Below are 18,997 nucleotides of genomic sequence, written 5' to 3' on the forward strand. Positions count from 1 at the left end.
GTGACATACACTTCCTTAATTACAACCTCCCTAGGTGGCAAATTGAGTGTTTGGTTAATTCTTAATTTTAATAGAAATTTTGAAGTAATGCACTTGTTTCATTGCCAGCATCATGTCCATGAAAACAAGAAAATTAGAAAGTCTTGGAGAGACATATTTCCTGAACCAACTTCTTCAGACCCGATGTCCCAACTACGTTAACCTCGTCCCAGCGGCTACTCTGTTTTCCACTTCGTTCCCACAGTAACCATTGAAACTTTACTCCTGTTTTATTCTGGTTTAATTTTGAAAAGGTTACCGTTACCGAAAGGTGTACATGTATAAAGTGGCATTTTAAAAGGACAAAAGTATAAAAACAAAACAAAAACGTGTCAAACTCGTGCAGAATAATCCGTGAAGAAAGGTGCATGATACATTGCAGATTCTTCCGAACACTAACGGGAATGTCCGAAAATAATAAGCACGGCAATCTTCCCCCATTTGGTAGTCCTTATTGCTCTTACTGGGCCCTGGGGGGTGCATGATGTAACTTTTGTCGACCCTTCCCCGCAAAGAAACTGGACAATGTTGATTTGAACAATACTACAGGTCAAAATTTCCACTTGCGCATGACACGTGTTCTGAATACGCATGCTATGATTAGCACAGCAAGTAAAAAGCTTTCACGTCGGAAGCAGTATCAATAATTTTCTTGACGAGATTTTGTGAAAGGCAACTGTCGTTCCCAGCGCCCTGAGAGGGCACCAGTGCAGTTGGGGAGGAGCGAAGCAGGGTGTCCGAGTCAGAACTGTGTTATGGAGTAGCGCCAACGTCAGACTTTGGAACCAAAATGGTTGTTCATTCAGCACGAAGCTATTGTGTACTAATTGTCCATGTACACTGACACAAAATCCACCATTTTTATTCTAATAATGAAGATACTGATGTCGCAACTCTCTCTATGCAGCTCTGCTCTGAGTGTAAATCTAGCGCCCTCTGCGGACATAAACGCACAATACTGAATTCGAAAGATAAGGCCATCAAGAAATGCATGCAAGTTCCTTGGTGAAGCTTTCAATGTTGACAGTCGCTATCTGAGCTAACGATAATATTGACAGTACAATGACGCCTTCTACTGTTTAAAGGTAATTTTTTTCCCTTTTGTCAAGATGATCATCTCAGACAAACACAACCAAAAATCTTCCGGTTATTTTCTTCATTTCTACTTCCAAACCTTCCATTTTTCCCAACCTGTCATATTTGGTCTTCAACTTGACGAGCGAGGCGGTAGTTGCTTTGACAAGGGCACTTTTCGATTGCAGTCGAATCCCTGGTTCGCGCCCCGGCGGTGTGATGCTAGAACCCCGCTGATTGGGTCATCTTATACAGTACAAGCCCGCTAATTTGCCCCTTGAGTTTTGGAGGCGCTGTTGACGACTGTTTCGTGTTTGCGGAAGATTGTCCCAGAGTCTGAAAAAGAAAAATTGAAGCTTTCAATATTAAAAAAATTAAAGACGATTCTGTTCTGCGAGAGGCATAAATATTGGAAATATTTCTTTGCTGATGTTGTTATCGGTTATTAAGAGGAATGTTACATTTCTAAGATGTTCAAAAATTAGTTTCTAATTTAAGCGGGATTTTAGTGCTCTGTAAAAAGCCTTTACAATCGTTATTTTTCCTGTGCGCACGAGACTGCCGTATCTAAGCTGGTCTCCTTTTGTGCTGTTTGACAGAAAAATGATTTAACAGGGTTTTTCTGAAGAAAAAAATGAAACAAAGCTAGAAAACCTGAGAGAAAAATGATCAAAATCGCTGCACCCTTGTACGTTTTCAATGGCCCACTCACACTTCCTGCAGCCGCGAAGGCCATTTGAGCGCATGCGTGCATAATTATAAATTTATTAGTGAAAAGCTCTCTTGTTATAGGCATTCGAAAAAAAAACGAAACATTGTGCTGATAAATCGTGCAGTGACACAAAGCAGCCGTCAACATGCTCGGTCATTCCTTGTTGCACAGTACAATAATGGCCGCCCGCTGGGCAGGTCTAATCGGCGGGGCTCCGCGTGAGGCCAGAGAGCGTCACTACTCCGGACATCACGCTGCAAGATGATGGATTATAACATTATCCTTTCAAATATAAATTGACACAGCCGGCTACGGGGGCCAAAAGGGGACACATGAAAGTCAGAAATGCACCACTTGAGAGTGCACTGCGACCTGGGATAGGACAGAGTGGATGGCTCTGCTGCCCATCAGCCCAAATGCCATTTGAAGGGCTCGAATGCCTGGTCCATTACAGCGTAAATAGCGCCCGCTGGTCCGTTTATTCCGCCGGTTGGTTTTGCTAATTAGGGAATTTGCCAAAACGTCGTCGCTGCTTTGGAACAACAGAGTCGATTGGTAACCGGTATGCAAGGTGACGACTGACTAGTTCCCAGTGACGTTTGATGCTTTGAAATGAATGAAAACTGTCGATTGATTTCTACCATTAGTACGACATAACTATAAATGAGCTGCGAGAGGAATCCTTTTTAATAGCTCAATGTTAAAAGCAACCTTCCAAACTTGCTCATCTGTGTCTTACTTTGCCAGTGCCCTTTCTTTCTCCATGGAAATGACTTCCTCTGTTTATCTTTGAGACACCACAAAATGATCTTGTCATTTCGAAGTCCAAACACTCTATCGGGCTTTAACTTGGGAACCGGCTTCACTGAATGAAAAGTGACAAGCTCAGCCCTCGCTAACCGCTGATTGCCGAGAACTAAACAGTGCGCGCGAAAGGTTAAACAAACATCGATCATCGTGTTGAATCAATGTCACCTCTCTGGTTTTTATATCCCCCCAAAAATGAAATTACTCGTCATAAGACGGGCAAGGGTGCCCCACGGAAGCAGCATGAGACGTGCCAAGACGTCAGAAAGCAAGCAGCCAGCCAGTGTTTATTGTACCCCTGCTTGGAGGCGCGGAGGTGCCCCAGCCGGGGCAGGGGGGCACGCGGTGTTGTTCTTGCGACGCAGAGCCCTGTCGGCACGAGATGCCTGATGATGAACTAATCGTCATTTGGGTAATCGTAAACCATGTGTCGTTCTTAATAATAGCCGGACCGAGCTTGACATCATAGTCTGCATGAGAAGAGTGCATGTGGGTAGATATATACGCACAGACGGCGACACCCTATAATTGGATTTAGATCATTCCAAATTGGCCAGGAGTTTGAGCTCTCAGGACCTTTTGAATCTTTTTGTTCTTCAGCAAGCTCGTTAACCTGTTTCTCTCATGTCTCTTTCTTGTGAGGCCCTGAGTTCTTCGCGGTTTTCATTTGCGGGTGTCGGGGGGTATCTGTCAATGGAAAATTTTCTTCTTCTGTCTCCTCAGATGGGCGGAACATATTAGTGAATAGACTGATTTCACGGCTCTTCATCAACGTCAAAGGCGTCGATTCCAAGTATTACCACTTGTGCTCTCAAAACTGTGTTCACGCATTCTGTTAATCTCACATTAACTTTTAGATGAATGGAATTGAAAGTAGAAGTACATTTTGATTTTTGCCCCCCCCCCAGCATCAAAAACTTAAATTGTTTCCTTGTTCCAGCTCAGTATAACTCATATCTGGCTGCATTTTTTTTTCTGTTCTACTTTTAATGCAGACCTACAGAAATATCCGTAATTCCAGAGAGACTAGACTGAATTCACAAAGAAAAATTAAAACTTGTGGCAAGCAAGGGACGCATGCTACAAAAGCGGGTCTTTCTCAGCTTTACGTTGGGAAACCGTACACTCTTTGTTGAAATCGCCTGGACACTTTTCCCCCTCTGCTACCCCCCCCCCCCGAAAACGAGGAGAGGAAAAAAAGACTGAACTGTTATACTTTCACCCTCCAAAAAACGAGAGGGGAAGCATGATTTTAGGGGAACATTATCCGGTGTGCGGATTGTGTGGCGGAACAATAGCCTGTCAGTCAACGGACTCGGCCGTCAAACCGAGGGTTTTGTCCTGGTCCTTTTGCCGAGTCTAAATATTGACTTAGGAAGGGTAATCTCTCCATTCAGGCCGGGCACGAGGAGAGATGTAGGGGTGTTTCACTGCGAGTGTGGACCGGCCGCGCATGTGGAGGTAGGACCGGCGGGACGAGCCGAGCTGGGCATTGGCTGGTTGGCTGGTCCACCTGTCCTCATCCTGGGTGAAGGAACGGCAGCACATTTTTTGGCGAGGGGCAGTGCGGATCGCTAACCATCGCGCCCCTTCTTTTCATGCACTTTTGGGGAACAAAAATATTGCTACTTCTGGGCTAGGTTTCGCTGACTCGGCTGCCTCGTGTAAAACATCATTCATGCAGATCTTTGTGGGAAGGAGCTGTATCGAAACGATCCATTTGTCTACCTTATAATCTCATTTTAGGTCCCACATCGTAAAATGCCATAATCTGCAGCCCATTAGGTCGAATATCTCTGACGCGTCTTCATTCTAGAATCACGTCAAAGATTGTCTTTCGGCATATTCTCGGTGGCCAAATCGCTCGTTCGGTCTTCGTTTTGCACTTTCGCCAAAGAAAAAGCAATGAATTTGATCAGCAACGAATTGTCTTTGAGGACAATGTGTATGGAGAAGACTCCCTCTATATCTGCACTTCATTTTTTGTTGTCTAACCAGCAGACATCAACAACTGATCTTCGTCAGGGCAAATGTCAACTTCCGCACGCAGTTGTCTGTTCAGTCCATCATTGCAATTTATGGATTTAACTAAATTTGGAGCTATTTCCTTCTTGTGTCTTGACCTAATCGTTCCAATCCAATTACTACTTGGCTTAGAGTTTAAACACCATGATTAAGTACGAACATGGCAATTTCCTGTATACATTAAACTCGGAATTACTATGTGAAATTTTCATTTGAATGCCATAAAATGACCTTTCTCATCAGAGTGATCATAATTTAAGCAGAAGTACCTAGGAACCTCTTTACCGTTTTCAACACTGATGGATTAGCGCTCCATGCACCCTGCGCCAAAAATTAAACGAGACAGGGAACATTTCGTACATTTCTCTCCCCCACCTACTGAACCACATCCAAATAACTTGTGTCAAGTTTCTCAACGTTATAGCTGTCTAGCCCGCGAACACGGCGCAACATTTGCCCAGGCTTCGCTGAGGGGTGCACACCCAGACCATTTTCACAGCTGCCTTTGCAACCTGAACAACAAACTGGGTATCATGACTCGGGGTAACCTAGGGCGAAGCGCATCCGCCATGCAACCTGTTTTTTTTTTTTTTATCTCTTGTTGGATGTGTGGCCGACAACCTGGGGGGAAAAAAGGTGTCAAGGGGTATGCGAATCGGAGGTCCGGACCTCTCGCTCCAGGCCGATATTTTTGGAGACGTAATGGCTGTCTACCTGTGACCCCAGCCTCACAGGGTGCGCTGACCCTGTTTGACCTTTCTACGAGTTAACGCAAAGTACCACTTGTCAAAAAATACCTCTAGTTGAAGTAATAATGTGATCTTTCGTCTAAGAGAGTCCGTTGAGGTAGTGAGGTCTCGGGGTCAACAACTATGTGTGGGATCAACCATCATGCCGAGAACCCCAGTGAAGATCATGTTTTAGGAGGAGAGAAAAAAGAGGAAGGTGTAGCTTCTAGAACAAAAATTTAACCGGAAGAAAACTTGAAAACGTTTTGTTTTGGCTTTGATCAACAGAGCGAAGGATAAAATTGTACGAATAACCGGAGTAAACACTGGTGGTTTACTGTACCAGTCGGTGTCAATCCCTGCCGGCGAGTAAGGAGATGGGTCGTGATAGCGAAATCCTAAAGTTGCCCGGCACTAGCCTATTGGATGCCTTTCAGAGTTCAAGCAATGCAAGTTTCTTTTGAGTAATTATATTCTCCTCTTGAGGAACTATCTGACATCCCTTTTGGGTGATGTGTATTGAGAAATGCAATGTAAAAATCATGAAAAATCATTTCAAAAATTGTACTGATTTTGTGCTGTTGCAGTGATTTCATCTTGGGAAACACTGTTTTTTCAGCTTTTCTGTTGTCGGCTTTTCTAATGTTGTGCGATGATAAATTCTACAATAAATTTGTGTAGAAGACTACAAAAATCAGAATAAAAACTAGAACACGTACGTTTTTCACTGATACTTACTGAACTCTCTTAATTCCAGCGAGCTGGGTTATGGGAGACATCGCGCATCGAAGTTGAAGTATCTTTTACATTCACACCGGGCAATTCTACACGAACAATGCTTGTCCACCACGGGTGGTTTTTGTTTTCTTTGGGTGTACACAGTTCGAGATTGAATTGCGTCTCTTGAAACCAAGTTATTTTCTAGAGCATAATTCATCCCAGTCGTTCCCGCGAAAAGCCAACACTGGGTTGCCCAGAACGGGGGGAGAGAATAGAAAACGCAGGAGCGACCCGTATCCTAGCTGCCATTGATGGACGGAGAACACAGCCCAGCCCGGGGGCGAATAAATATAGCACTTTGTAGCAAACCTCGCCGGACAAAACGCGCCACCAAACTCTCCGCCGTCGGAAAATAGGTTTCGTATGCCGCGGTTTACACTGCAAAACAAGGGGGGATGCTGACAACCATTATGGCCCGTCATCTGCTACTGTTTTTCCTCCTTTCTCCTCGGTCTTATGGTTTCTCCACCCATTCAAACAAGAACGAGTTGGTCTCGTAGGTATAAACCCCCTCTTTCTTTTACTGCTCTGGGTGTTGGCCCTGCCAAAACGGCTTGGCCCCGTTCTACCCCCCTCTCTTTATCGTGAATGCTTGGCCCACGGGACTGTGCCGGTGGACATGATTGACAGTCTCGGGCCGGTTTTGGGTCCCCACCTTAGGGACATGCTGCCGTAAATTCTGGCTTTTGTCAAGGTAGTCGGCCACGGCTGCAGTAGACTGCTGGGCAGCTGCCGGCACGACCAGCGATTTTCTCTCCTCTATCTTTGCCGTCGCAAATCTACCAATCCCCCGACTGGGAATTGGCCCTCTTGCGCCCCCGAAAAAAAAATATATGATCACAGCCACCACATAACGCGACTGCAAACCAGGACAACCGGTGGAGTCGGCAGGGCCCGGGCCTCGCCCTCGCTCGCCGTTCCCCCACGCACGGAAATCGCTCCCGTGAGTCTTGGGATAAGGCGGGGGCAGCGGAGACCAGCTTTTGTTGGAGACCAGACGAAATCGAAACATTACAATGAAGAGGACTGGACAAAATAATAACAAGCCTTGCAGATGGCGGGTGGGTACAATTTCATATGCAATGGAACACCTGCTTCGGGGACGTGGTTTGGATTGCTGGTACCAACCCTTAGTCTTGTCCAATATTCGGACAACACAGAACAAATAACTCATAATTAGGTCTGGCGTTATCTTGTTCGTTACTGAATCTCAGCCATGTGACGTATGATAGGCAGTGCTGTTTGCCCCGCTAGGTACATGGACTGCCAGTCACCAGGCCCTATCTGTAGACCTACAGCATATCACGAAATGACAACTTGCTGAATTTAAGTTCTTTCATTTTTGTCTTTCACGCAGGAAAAATAAATATTTACGTTTGCTTTTTTCTTTTTTTTTTGCTCCCTGGATCAACTCAGCAGGTGGGAATGTGTAATGTTCAAAAAATCTCCACTTCTTCACCCCAACTTGGGGAAAGCATCTCAAACATACTTTACAATATCAGTTTTGTAAATCCATAAGAAACTAAAAGATAGTGACATGCAACGCGTGCCTGGAAACTACGATCACCGATGAAGCCAGTCGTTGTTCAACCAAAACCTCTCGCGTCAGCTGCTTTCGGGTCCCATGTTACACCTCTATCGGAAAAAGGTGTCAGTCGACAATGATACATCCGAGGAACAAAGAGTGTGGATACAAGTGTTGCGGATCATTGTACACCGTATGCCACTAAACCATCTTCCATGATTAAACTGAGTAGTGAGCTGCTTCCAAAAGTTACTGATCCGGCTAGTAAAGACAGAGAAAAGAATACACTCGGACAAATTAATGCGGTCAAAATGAAAGCCTCAAGATAACAGCTTTCCGTGGCTACATGTAAAAACAGTGTAAAATTGGCAATTTTCAGGGCCCAAGAACATGCATACCAACATCCCAGAGGTTTCCGAAATACAAATTAAATTATTGTAAGTTCCCTAAGCTTTCAATTTCTTTTCACTTTTTTGTAGTTAACATTTTAGTATTCCCACAAAACAACCCCCCCCCCCGAAAAGTGATCGTCCACGCGATGCTCTTGTATACATGTACACACGAGGGCAAAAGTACAACGTTGGAAGTGCTAAGAGTAGGCCTTCATGTTGTCCGGGCTACCTTTACGGCGCCCCCATCAGTGAAGTAAAACCTCTGGAAGTGTAATGCAAGCCACTATGATTACATGGTTTGACCAAGTTAGGCGGACAACATGACTCTATATTCGAGTTTATCAAGAAGCGGCAATACAAACGGTGAAATATGACATCAGAGCGTAAAATACATGCGCAGAAAAGATCACGTTCAAACCTGCATTAGGTCCGTTTAACTGCTTGAGCGCCCTCTATGACGATAGTAGTACCTTGCAATGCAATTTTGTTGCAACACATCGTTTTTTGCAACATAAAGGCTGAGTTGGTGCAGCTTGTTCTCGTATGTTCACGAACAACTCGATTGTTGTTCTTGGGTCGGCCGCTCGAACGCCGGGAACATACAACCGGTTATCGCTGGTAGTTAGTGGCAAGTAACATGCAATGTGGCGGTGTCCATGCACATGTAAGTTATTCGAGAGTTAATGTTTGGATAACTGTGCTGAATTCTTTTCTACTTAAACAGGAACATTCTTTTCTGTGTTATGGAAAATAATCGATGTTAATTTTGCAAAACTTCCTGTTGTCTCTGGCTTTGTAAGCCATATCTCTACTTTTTTGCAGCTGTTCAAAAATCAAAATCTCACGAGTTTTTCCGTGTGTTCTGCTTCAAATCCCTGACGAGATGTTCTTGAGTCGTGTTCCCACTGTTCGAGCGCGAGAACAATAAACCCGTGTCAAGAACAGGCCGCCCAAACTCGACCTTACATAAATGTCACATACATTTTACATTGATTTATGTCCTCATTTATGGTTTTAATGCTGTTGTCATCAAGTGTCCTGTTTGAGCATCGATACAGGATTAGCCCTCCCCCCACACACACGGACACACGAGAATTTGAGATCCTGGAAGCCCTGTTTGTGATGTTTCTGGGGTAGGTGTGCAGTGTTTTCTACGCACTGTCGCGGACACGATTGGAGGGCGCTATCTGGTTTAGGTAAAATCTTTGTGTTTGCAGAGCTGTACTCACTTCAAATAGCGCCCTCCTGTTGTGTCCAACATACTTCAAATAACCTTATTGGTTTGTATAGGTTATGATTCAGGCCAATATTTGTCCAGGTCAGGCCGAAATCTTAACATCTGACAAAAGGGGACAGTGTATTATAATCACGACAAGCTGTAACAGTTTACTGACAAGGCCTTCAGCTTCGTCTTGGCGCAGAATTTGGTCGGGCGTTATTGTGATGAGAGAGGCCCAGAAGCACTCCCGCCAACCTATAACAAACATACCCAGGCAGAGAAATCAGCCCACACCCATCCATTTGGCGAATACCCAACCCGGCTAGACACACTCTTACACCGCAAATTCCAGTTCAGAAAAAACGCATGCGTGAGTTCTGTACACCTCCCCCAAATACCAGTTACTCATTTGACCCATTTCTCACATTACAAGTGCATACTGAAGCAAGGATTCAGCATGGTTGCCAGCCAAGACATTTAATGCAAACTATGGGATAGAGAGAACCCCCCCCCCCCGCCACTGTGTTCGACATTGTTGTACTGGTATCTCAGGAATTCTTTTCAGACATCAAGGGGGGATGTACTAAGTAACAATAGGCTGGAGCGTGTATAGGATTGGACTTGTTGGGGGTACCCCTCTGTCCCATTTCGTGCCTGGTATAAGCCAAGGGCTGATGCATAACTAAAGCGGAAAAATCCAAAGCTGCACGACAGCACCCTCCCAAGTTACATAATAATCACAATGGAATGACCAACACCAAATCAGTCTTGTGAGTCTCGTCAGGTAGACGATGCCGAGGTGGGTCTGAAAACGTGGGAAATCGCAATCAGATGACAGAAACAGTTATCATATGTGTGGTTGTTGTGACAACAGCGGGAGGTCCATTCACAGGATGCTCAGTCACTTTGCACCTGCGTGTTACATCCCTGCTGAGGAGTTATGCTGTGTCCAACCAGAATCAGAAAGATAAGATTGTTCTTTTTCAGTAAATGTGGTAATTTACTTGAGATTACTTATATTTGTATTACTAGTCTGGGTTCCAGGACCTTTGCAGTACATTTTACCTAAATTAATCAAGTCAGAATATACGTCAAGTCAAACTTGGGTTTGTTTCTGACTTCCAGCAGTTGATCTGGAGATATATAGAGAGGAGCTCTCTAACAGTGATGGTTCGTGAATCGTGACTGCAGAATAACACAGGGAGGTCTTGGAACCAAGACTACTATCATGCAGGCAACATTCACGTAAATTACTACTCGCCGGTGTTCACATTTCGGGAAAGCGGTTCGTTAACAACAGTCACAGACCTCGCAGTGATTCTTGACATTACAGTTATCTGCAATGTCTCATGTTTTTCTGATGTCCACAAACAATAAATATTCTGGGTATCACAAATACACGAAATGTTAAGGACGATGTTCCAATTTTCAAGCCCAGCGGAATATAGAAATAGCGCCCTCAAATGCCCGTAACTGAAGGGGACACGAGCGCACGACGTAAGTGCAATATTAATGTTGTTGGTTTAACCGTTACAGTTTTAATATATAAAATTCGAACCAAACAGTCATTTATACAAGGTACATGTAAACTAAATACCGGTAGCCATAATCTATTCATTATTGGGACGTGGAACAGTTAAAAGACTACATGGAAACAGCCCTACGGTTGGAGTATCTGATTGGGGGCTCAGTCATGATTAAGGCGAAAACAGGATCACACTGATGGATCAACACCACTTATCTGGAACTTATTAAAAACCAAGTGTCCTCTGCACAATTCAAAAAGTAATAAGCTTCAGGTGCGGCCGCAGTTTGACCAGTAAAGAAAAATTTAAAAACCACTGCGGGCTAAGTGCTGAATTATTATTATGGAGCTCATCTTTCTAGAGGGCGCTACTTCTATTTTCAATTGGGAAATTGCAGCGCCGGCGTCCCATACACGGCTGGAATAGGGCAATTAATTTCACGCTCAAGTCTTAACAAGCCTTAATGTACATGTACATAGTGACTCGTTTACAAAATGCGTGCATTTTGGTATCCAAAAAATTCTGTTCCCTTATAAAACTTAACAAGAGGCAAAGAGATCCCTCAAATCAAATGTTTCTCCCGTGCACTAAACTAGCAGATGGAACTTTGGCAGAAAGTGTTTACCCATCTTGCGTGCTCAAATTGGCTCTGAAGTCTTTTTGTGAATACACCTTGATACAAGAAACAACTCGGTGTTGTTTTGAGTCATCCCTAAAGACAATAATCGATAATTCCCTTTTGTCTGCTGTGTGTTCTGCCAGTGATAGCGACTTCATCCTGTCATTTGGCGCCAGAAAGTAAATAGACGAATATTGCCCACCGCTCGCCGCCAGAGGATAACACAAAAAGAAACAAATCGGTCTATAACGCACGTTGTGACGGCCCTATTCAACTGAAACATTCAGTGCTTAAGCTTCGAAAACATTGACTCAGTGCCATCTTTGGCCACTTGTGCTAAAGTTTTAATCCCTTGAAACGTTGACTCAACGTCTTAGAGCGAAACGGTCCAACAATGGAATATCTACAACTCTCACTTCTGTGCAATGTTTGGCTTTCCTTGACGCTGCCTTTTGATGTTCCAGATCATTTTAGCTGAGAAAAAGAGCTCTAAAACAAGGAACCGGGTAATATGATTTTTATCAAGTGAGGGTCCCAGGTTTTTATCGCCATCTTAACGTGTGCTGAATAGATGTCAGCCATTAAGACTAGCGCCATCTCGTGACTTTCCCAATCATTGAAAACGGCGGCCGAGTAACAGGGCATATCCATGTGATCATTACTGGAACAGATCCCCCAACCTATAGTAGTTCACTAATATAACGAAATAACCAAACTTCTTCACTTTTGATGTATTATTTCGTTCAGTGAACATTTTGATTGAGGTCACAGCATGGAGACTGTTCATTGTTCCCTTACGAGTCGTGAAATGTTCCCTTCGTTCCCGTTGTCAAACTGGATTACGTTCAGAGAATGCCACCGTAAATTTGCTCATGTTATTAGTGGACTTTCTATTGTTGACTTCTGATTTATTCCGAGGGTTTTGCAATCTAATGTAGCCAGCAACACACCAGACAAGCTGTTGCGGTTAGGTAAGGGCGTAGACCATCATTATTTCGAATTTACTAAATTGAATTGGGGCAAAGTTTAAAGCCAACTATGGCGATCTCTCCACTGACTCCTTTTATACCCGAATAGCGTATCTATGCAGAGATCTATGCAATGGATGATAACAGACGCGTTTCTTTTGGGGAGTATTTACAATAGTGACTGTACATGTTGGACGACTGTCTGGATGCCATAAGCCTATAGTAAATGTGAGGATTTTACATTTTCACCGCCGTAGACAAATTTGCAGTCTAGTCGGGAAACGGGTCTGACACAAACTGGAACGATTGTTTTCTGAGGCAAGTTTACCTTAAATCTGCCAATTGGTATGTAATGTTGATGGGTAGACAGGTGAGCACAATTTAGTTCACCACTCTGGGGATACCATCAGCATTATCCACTGATTAACTCGTGGTTGCCGTGCCTTGTCCGCTAGTTGTCCCTACTTTGTGGCCGGTTTGTGTTCGTGTGTCTAGAGGTTATGGTATAAAAGTAGTTCGCTTCCCTCAACTGCTGGCGTTTTTTGTGTGCCGCATTTTTGAGGTCTTTGTAACATTCCATTTCAAATTTCTATAATTGCGTTAAACTCGCGCGGTTAGTTATGTTTATCTGGTTTACTTATACAGAAGATTTTAATGAGGGTATCATTTACATTTTTCATTAGGCAAGGATTTACAATTATGTAAGCGACAATGTTGATATGTTTAAGTGAAATTGAATTGTTAATGATTATCGCGTGTTCTCGAGTATATACCAGCGTGAGTACTCGATGCGAGAACTACTTAAAGTGTTTGACCTATATGGGCTTTTCATTTTCTCGACAAAGATTACTAGTACTGAGAATGTACTTCATGTACAACCCTGTACTGAATTGCCTCAACATTGAAATCTTTCAGGGAGTGCGGATGAAGTATAGGCCTTGAGAAGCAACGCCTCAAGAATGAGCGCATGACGGACCACAGCCCCAGTGCCATTGAAAAATTGATCTCAAATCAGAAATGTTAATTATTGTCGATAACTGCCGTGCCCCTTCCAGTGCAGGTTATTTGGCCGTAGGTGTGACAGTCTTAACGGCAAAAAACGCCTCTGTTTGTCCGGGAACTAGACATCGCTGCACCCACATTGGAATTTCCACTCAGACAAAAACGGAGCCATCATAGTCACTTAATGCCAACACCAGGTTAAGCAGCTTTGCTACACATCTTGGTTTGATCTTCTGTTAGAAGAAATCGTGTCAACATGGCAGTAGCGATGTAAAAGAACACCACGGGCCACTTGGCAACGACTTTTTGTAGCGGGAATCTTTTAATGCTGAAATAGGTGCTCCTATACATGTCATGTATAGGTTATAGGGTACATTTTTCGTCTTCGTGCCGGGCCGACAACAGGCACTTCTGTCAAAATGATGCAAATACTGGTAACCAGAGCTGACCTGGTAACCAGACTTTGGAAACAAAATGGCCGTTCATTATGTGTACGGTATACAGCATACTGTACACAATAGACAGTTGTCCGTGTGCACTGGCTCATACACCTTTCAGTTTGTTTCCAATAGTGGTGACATGTAGCGACTCTCCCTTTGGGTACAGACCAGTAAATAAATCCCATAGACAACAGTGATAAATACCCCCCTCCCTTCAAAATACGCAAAAATACTCACCAGTTTCCTAGGTGTTCAAAAGCACACAGCATATCAAAGCTCATATCCTCATATTTCGTGTTCCTTTCAATTTTTAGTGGCTTATCCGATTAAATTAACGGATATGTTTATTCACAAAGGATCACCCCTAAAAACAGTCGTGAAGCCCACAGCCATTTTGAAAAGTGATGCCTACACTCCATAGCACAATAGACCGTTTTAGGGCACTGATTTCATCCAAAATTCACTCGGACACGAGCTGACATTCCTATGGCTAGCCTTCACCTTTCTTCCCTACAAATCATCAAGTTCAAGGTCCACAAAATGCTCAAATGACAGAGAATTTGAAGCCTACAAATTGCTATTCGGCAGGCGCAGGCAATTTTGAGCCTATTTACTGGCCTGCAACACTTTGCACAGCTCTGATGGCAATAGCTGAACACTGCCCTCACTAGACACTGAAATGTATGTACATGTAACACCATTCGTCGACTAGTTTTCATAGTGTAAAAGTACCTGTCAGAACCGCCAATCAAAATGTACCAACCCTACGTTTGTCTTCTTTACGGAAATGAAATCATCAAAAAAATGATAACCTGGATGAAAAAAAATTGGAGAAAATACATGTATAAAACAATGGTAGAATTTCGATTCAAATTTCTGTTTTTATCACAGAAAGTTTTGTTTAAAATAGGTTAATAATGGAAAGAATGGAAATCATTTGTTTTTCACTGCCATGACTGCCATACTGAAATTTGGGTTAAAGATGGCTGCCAAGTATGTATATCGCTTAGGCCTATAAGAAGATATGATGCTATCGTACAGGCAAATACCTATTGTCACTGTGCATGGAGGGATCATCCCTCCATGTTGTTCCCAGAGTTTGGAACATCTCATACTGCAACCTCTTATGTTGTAGCAGTGTAAGACTGCTAGGTGACCGAAATGTCATATTTATTCTTGGAGGGATTTGAGTGCTGCCGGTCATTGTGTCGCCTGGGCAATCTAACAGCGTGATCAGTTTTGATCTAACGGCGCAGTTCAACAGTCTGTTGAAACTAATCTTTGAAACGAACTCGGTTTTACGCGCCGAATTTTACACCATTTTTGTCAATCAAGTTCAAACGTCCAAAACAAGGTTGTTGGTTCGTTTGAAGTGTACATGCATAACCGCAGCCTGTTTCCGTTCGCATTTTAGTGACCGCATGCCGTGCGCAGTCGCAACTGAACGAAACAAAAGCAAGTGTGCACAGCCCAGTTTTTCTGTTTCCATGTTGACTTGATCGTTTGCTGGGTTGACTAAACCGGTCGCCGTTTGCTTAGAAACGGTGTTACTTTCAATGAGGTGGTCTCTTCACTAAACACAAACGTGGCAAGCGCACCTGAACCAATACACGGCCACTTTGGCAGCCGGCTTCCCGTTCAAGGTTAAAGGGACCTGTCCCAATCGACAAAACTGGACTGGATTTTACTAGACAGCGTGTACTTCTGTAATACCAGCTCCCAATAATGTACACATGCAGTTGTGCTTATCTTGATTAATCAAGTTATCGCTGACACAAGAACATGAAGCCATATCCTCCATACGGATCTGATGTGAAATTTTCTTGTGTGAACACCGGAGTTGTGCCCTCTATCAACCATTTGTTAATTACTGACATGCGTGCCTAATCCAAGATCCTTTACTTCAGTGCTTCACTTCGATAAACATAAGTGGTTTGTGTGTCCCGCTGAAATTGTGATAGTGAAAAAATCAAAACCTATTTTGTTCTTGTGTTTGTTTTTGTTTGTTTTTAGCGATATTTCGCCAAGAAGCCATGAATTAATGTCAAATCAATAAACTGAATATTTTTATCTCCAGAGGAGTCACAATACTTCTCTAAATTTAACCTACTCGGCCAAGTGGATACTTGAAAAGTGAAGGACATGATTGTGTCGCAGCTCGTGAATACAGGGAATTTGTCCAGTTAATTAACATGCTCTTAGTTGTCAAATTACCGGTCAAAAGCTCATGTGGTCCGCGACCTATAGGGCTTTGAAAGACAAAATTCCTCAGGCACCCAAGTGAGACGTTTCTGGTGACCCAAGGGGGCCATGACCGCCCCGTGCAAACAAGGCCCCACTGCGCTGCTCAAGTGATAACATGCAACGGTCCCGAGTCTGTACACGCTTCGCCAGCCTGGCACTTCCCTCGGCCGCCTAGTGAGGCACGGTTCCGGCCCAACTTGTTGCGCGGTTCTAGGCTGTCGTGGATTGTTTAGTGGTTGAAGGAAAAACACGAAAACCGCCCTTTTCCGTGTATCTACTTGCACAAAAGGCTCGCTGTGACTGACAGATGCGGCGAGGCTGGGAGAGCTTGAAATCCATACATTGAAAATTATCATTTATTTCAAGCTGCACACTAAATAAGTTCTGTCCCATCTTGAACTGGGAGCAGAATGCAGTGAGAGAAACTGACAACATAACTGTAAAAATACATCTAAACATTTCAGATTTCATGAAATAAACTTCTTTGTGCCCGAGAGATATATCACCAGGTTCAGTGCGATCGATAATTAATTGATAAGTGGTCATTCACTCAACTCAGTTATCGACCCTCTCCAACAAAGCTACAAGTTTTCACACGAATAACTTGTTTGGTGTTTACCCAGGCCCTACACATCTCTCAACAAGCCCCGTATCATCAAGCGGGCTGACAGGGGAAGATGAAACGCCATTTTGGCGGAGCCAACACGACATGCAAATGCTTGACCCTTTTCAGAATTCAACAAGGATGTTATGATCACCAGGAAGGGAGAATGGAGATTGGATTCCATCTCCCTTCTGTTGGCATGCTCAGATACACCGGAAAATCAGAGAAATCGGCTTGAACGACATTACTAGGCAAGGCACGGTTACCATCCAAAGGAATAGATATAGGTATTTGTGGGAATTATAAACATCCCTCGTTAATGATAATTTTAATCAGGGTGCAGTTTTTGATCATGCGCACTTCAGTTTCGAGATGTACAAAAATTGTTTGGAGCAAAGAGCTGCATTTTTTCATCTCTCGTAAGAGGAGGACTGTTGGGGGGGTCCGTAACTTCATCTTGAACTTTCTCAAGTTCAGGGAAAATTTTATCTAAGCAGAGAGCGGAAGTGATAGACTGTTAGGCTGATAGTACACGGCCGGCAAAATTTGCCAGCGTCCTCCCTTCGCCGAACATCGAAATCAGCTGACGGCTCCAGTTACGCCACCGACACCTCGGGCTCTCCCAAGCGTACGAGAGGAGTAAGACTGGCCTGATCACGGTACCCATTGTGAGGGGCACGGACTGAGCATTATCCGGCCACGGTCAGTCAAATTGTGGGCCGGGGTCGGCCCCGTGTGTCACATTGCTACACGGCCTTGTCACCTGTGCCTGTGACAAGTTTGCATTGTGACTAAATTACTGTGACAAAATCTGGTTCCTTTGTTATTTGTCCTCCATCACTAAACATAATATTCCCAAATGTGTGAGTGGCTACACGAGGTGATAGAGATTTCTTTTGGCTCGGGCTGTGCAATGTGTGCGTGTGTGGACTGGTTGATAACTGTGCGCCGGTCGCTTTTTTGAATGGTCACAATCGAACAGTCAATATTTATGTAGGAATCCTGCTGACAGGCCTTTTGTGTCAACCCTGTGGTTTTTTTTTATTCTACGGAATGCTTCGAGGCCGGGTGTATAACCGCTTCAACCCTGTAATATTTAAAGCCTCAAGTGACTGATAGTTTTAAATGCAGATCTTGCAAACAGGAAGTAACATTTCTGAAGTTCAAGAGCTCGAGTCGACGGACTTGTGCGCGTGCTCTGTTGCTCCTAAAGAATTAATTGACGGTGTTATTGGTGGCGCTATTCCAAAATTTGATTATTTAAGTCTTGTAATCAGCCAATTGTGTGTGCGTTGTCCTTAAATAAAGTTGACGCAATTTCCACTCATAATGTCATTTTTTACAAGCACAAAAATGTCGTGCATACGAGCGCAAAAAAGGAAAACCTTGTTATACGAATGGTTTTTTTTGTAAATCTTTCCCACTTTGAAGTACATGGTAGGGTACCTCTGTGTTTTCAACATTCATGTGAAAATGGAAGCGTGTAGCCTTTACAGGAAAAGAATAGTGCAGGGTGGGTTTGTAGCATTTATCATTCTTTCTTTAGCACGGAAATTTTGACACTTTTTCCTTTCAATCTGAAAAAAAAATCGAGCTGATGGCTGATTTAGCTGAAAGTTTGCGTTACAATGGAGTATAAACTAGTGAGAAAACGGAAAATTTATAATCAAAGAGGCCTTTAGGTTTGATGTTTACTTTAAAGCCGGCCCCAGTTCATATCCTCCAAAGATTTAATAACATGGGACCCAATTTATGTAAAACCGTTTCGATGTCAAGTTGCAGTTACGATTTGATCATAAATTTCACGTGAATTTCATGTGGTGTGAATGACCCTACTGCAATATTTCAGTCGCACTTCACTTGCTCCCTGTGGTCATGTACATAGACAAAGTAAAAACAAACAAGTCGTCATGTTTGATGGGAAGGCACTTCGCCGGGAAAAAGAGCGGGGAGAGGGATGTTGTGACATTTTGGCGTGTCAAGTTCGGGGTCTGATGAAGGCACAGAGGTGAGCTCAGAACGATGACACGAGCCACTGTCGAAAGTGATTTTTCAGAGGATCATGTGCAGCACTACGAGCCCCCCCTCCACAGGCCAAGGAAATTTTTATTTTCCAAAATACAATAATAATTTGCTAACTGTCAATCACCACACCGCAGTGCCGCATGGTTTGTTCACTTGAACCGGACCGGCTGATCAACTTGGTGAACAAAAAACCCTCAAGTTGTTACATTTCTTCGTCCGTCATCGAGTACCCGTGACGTCACCGTCGACAGACCACGTGCTTGGATCC

Source organism: Acanthaster planci, linkage group LG12, assembly GCF_054643075.1.
Source record: "Acanthaster planci isolate LZ-2023a linkage group LG12, COTS_SCS, whole genome shotgun sequence".
Lineage (NCBI taxonomy): Eukaryota > Metazoa > Echinodermata > Asteroidea > Valvatida > Acanthasteridae > Acanthaster > Acanthaster planci.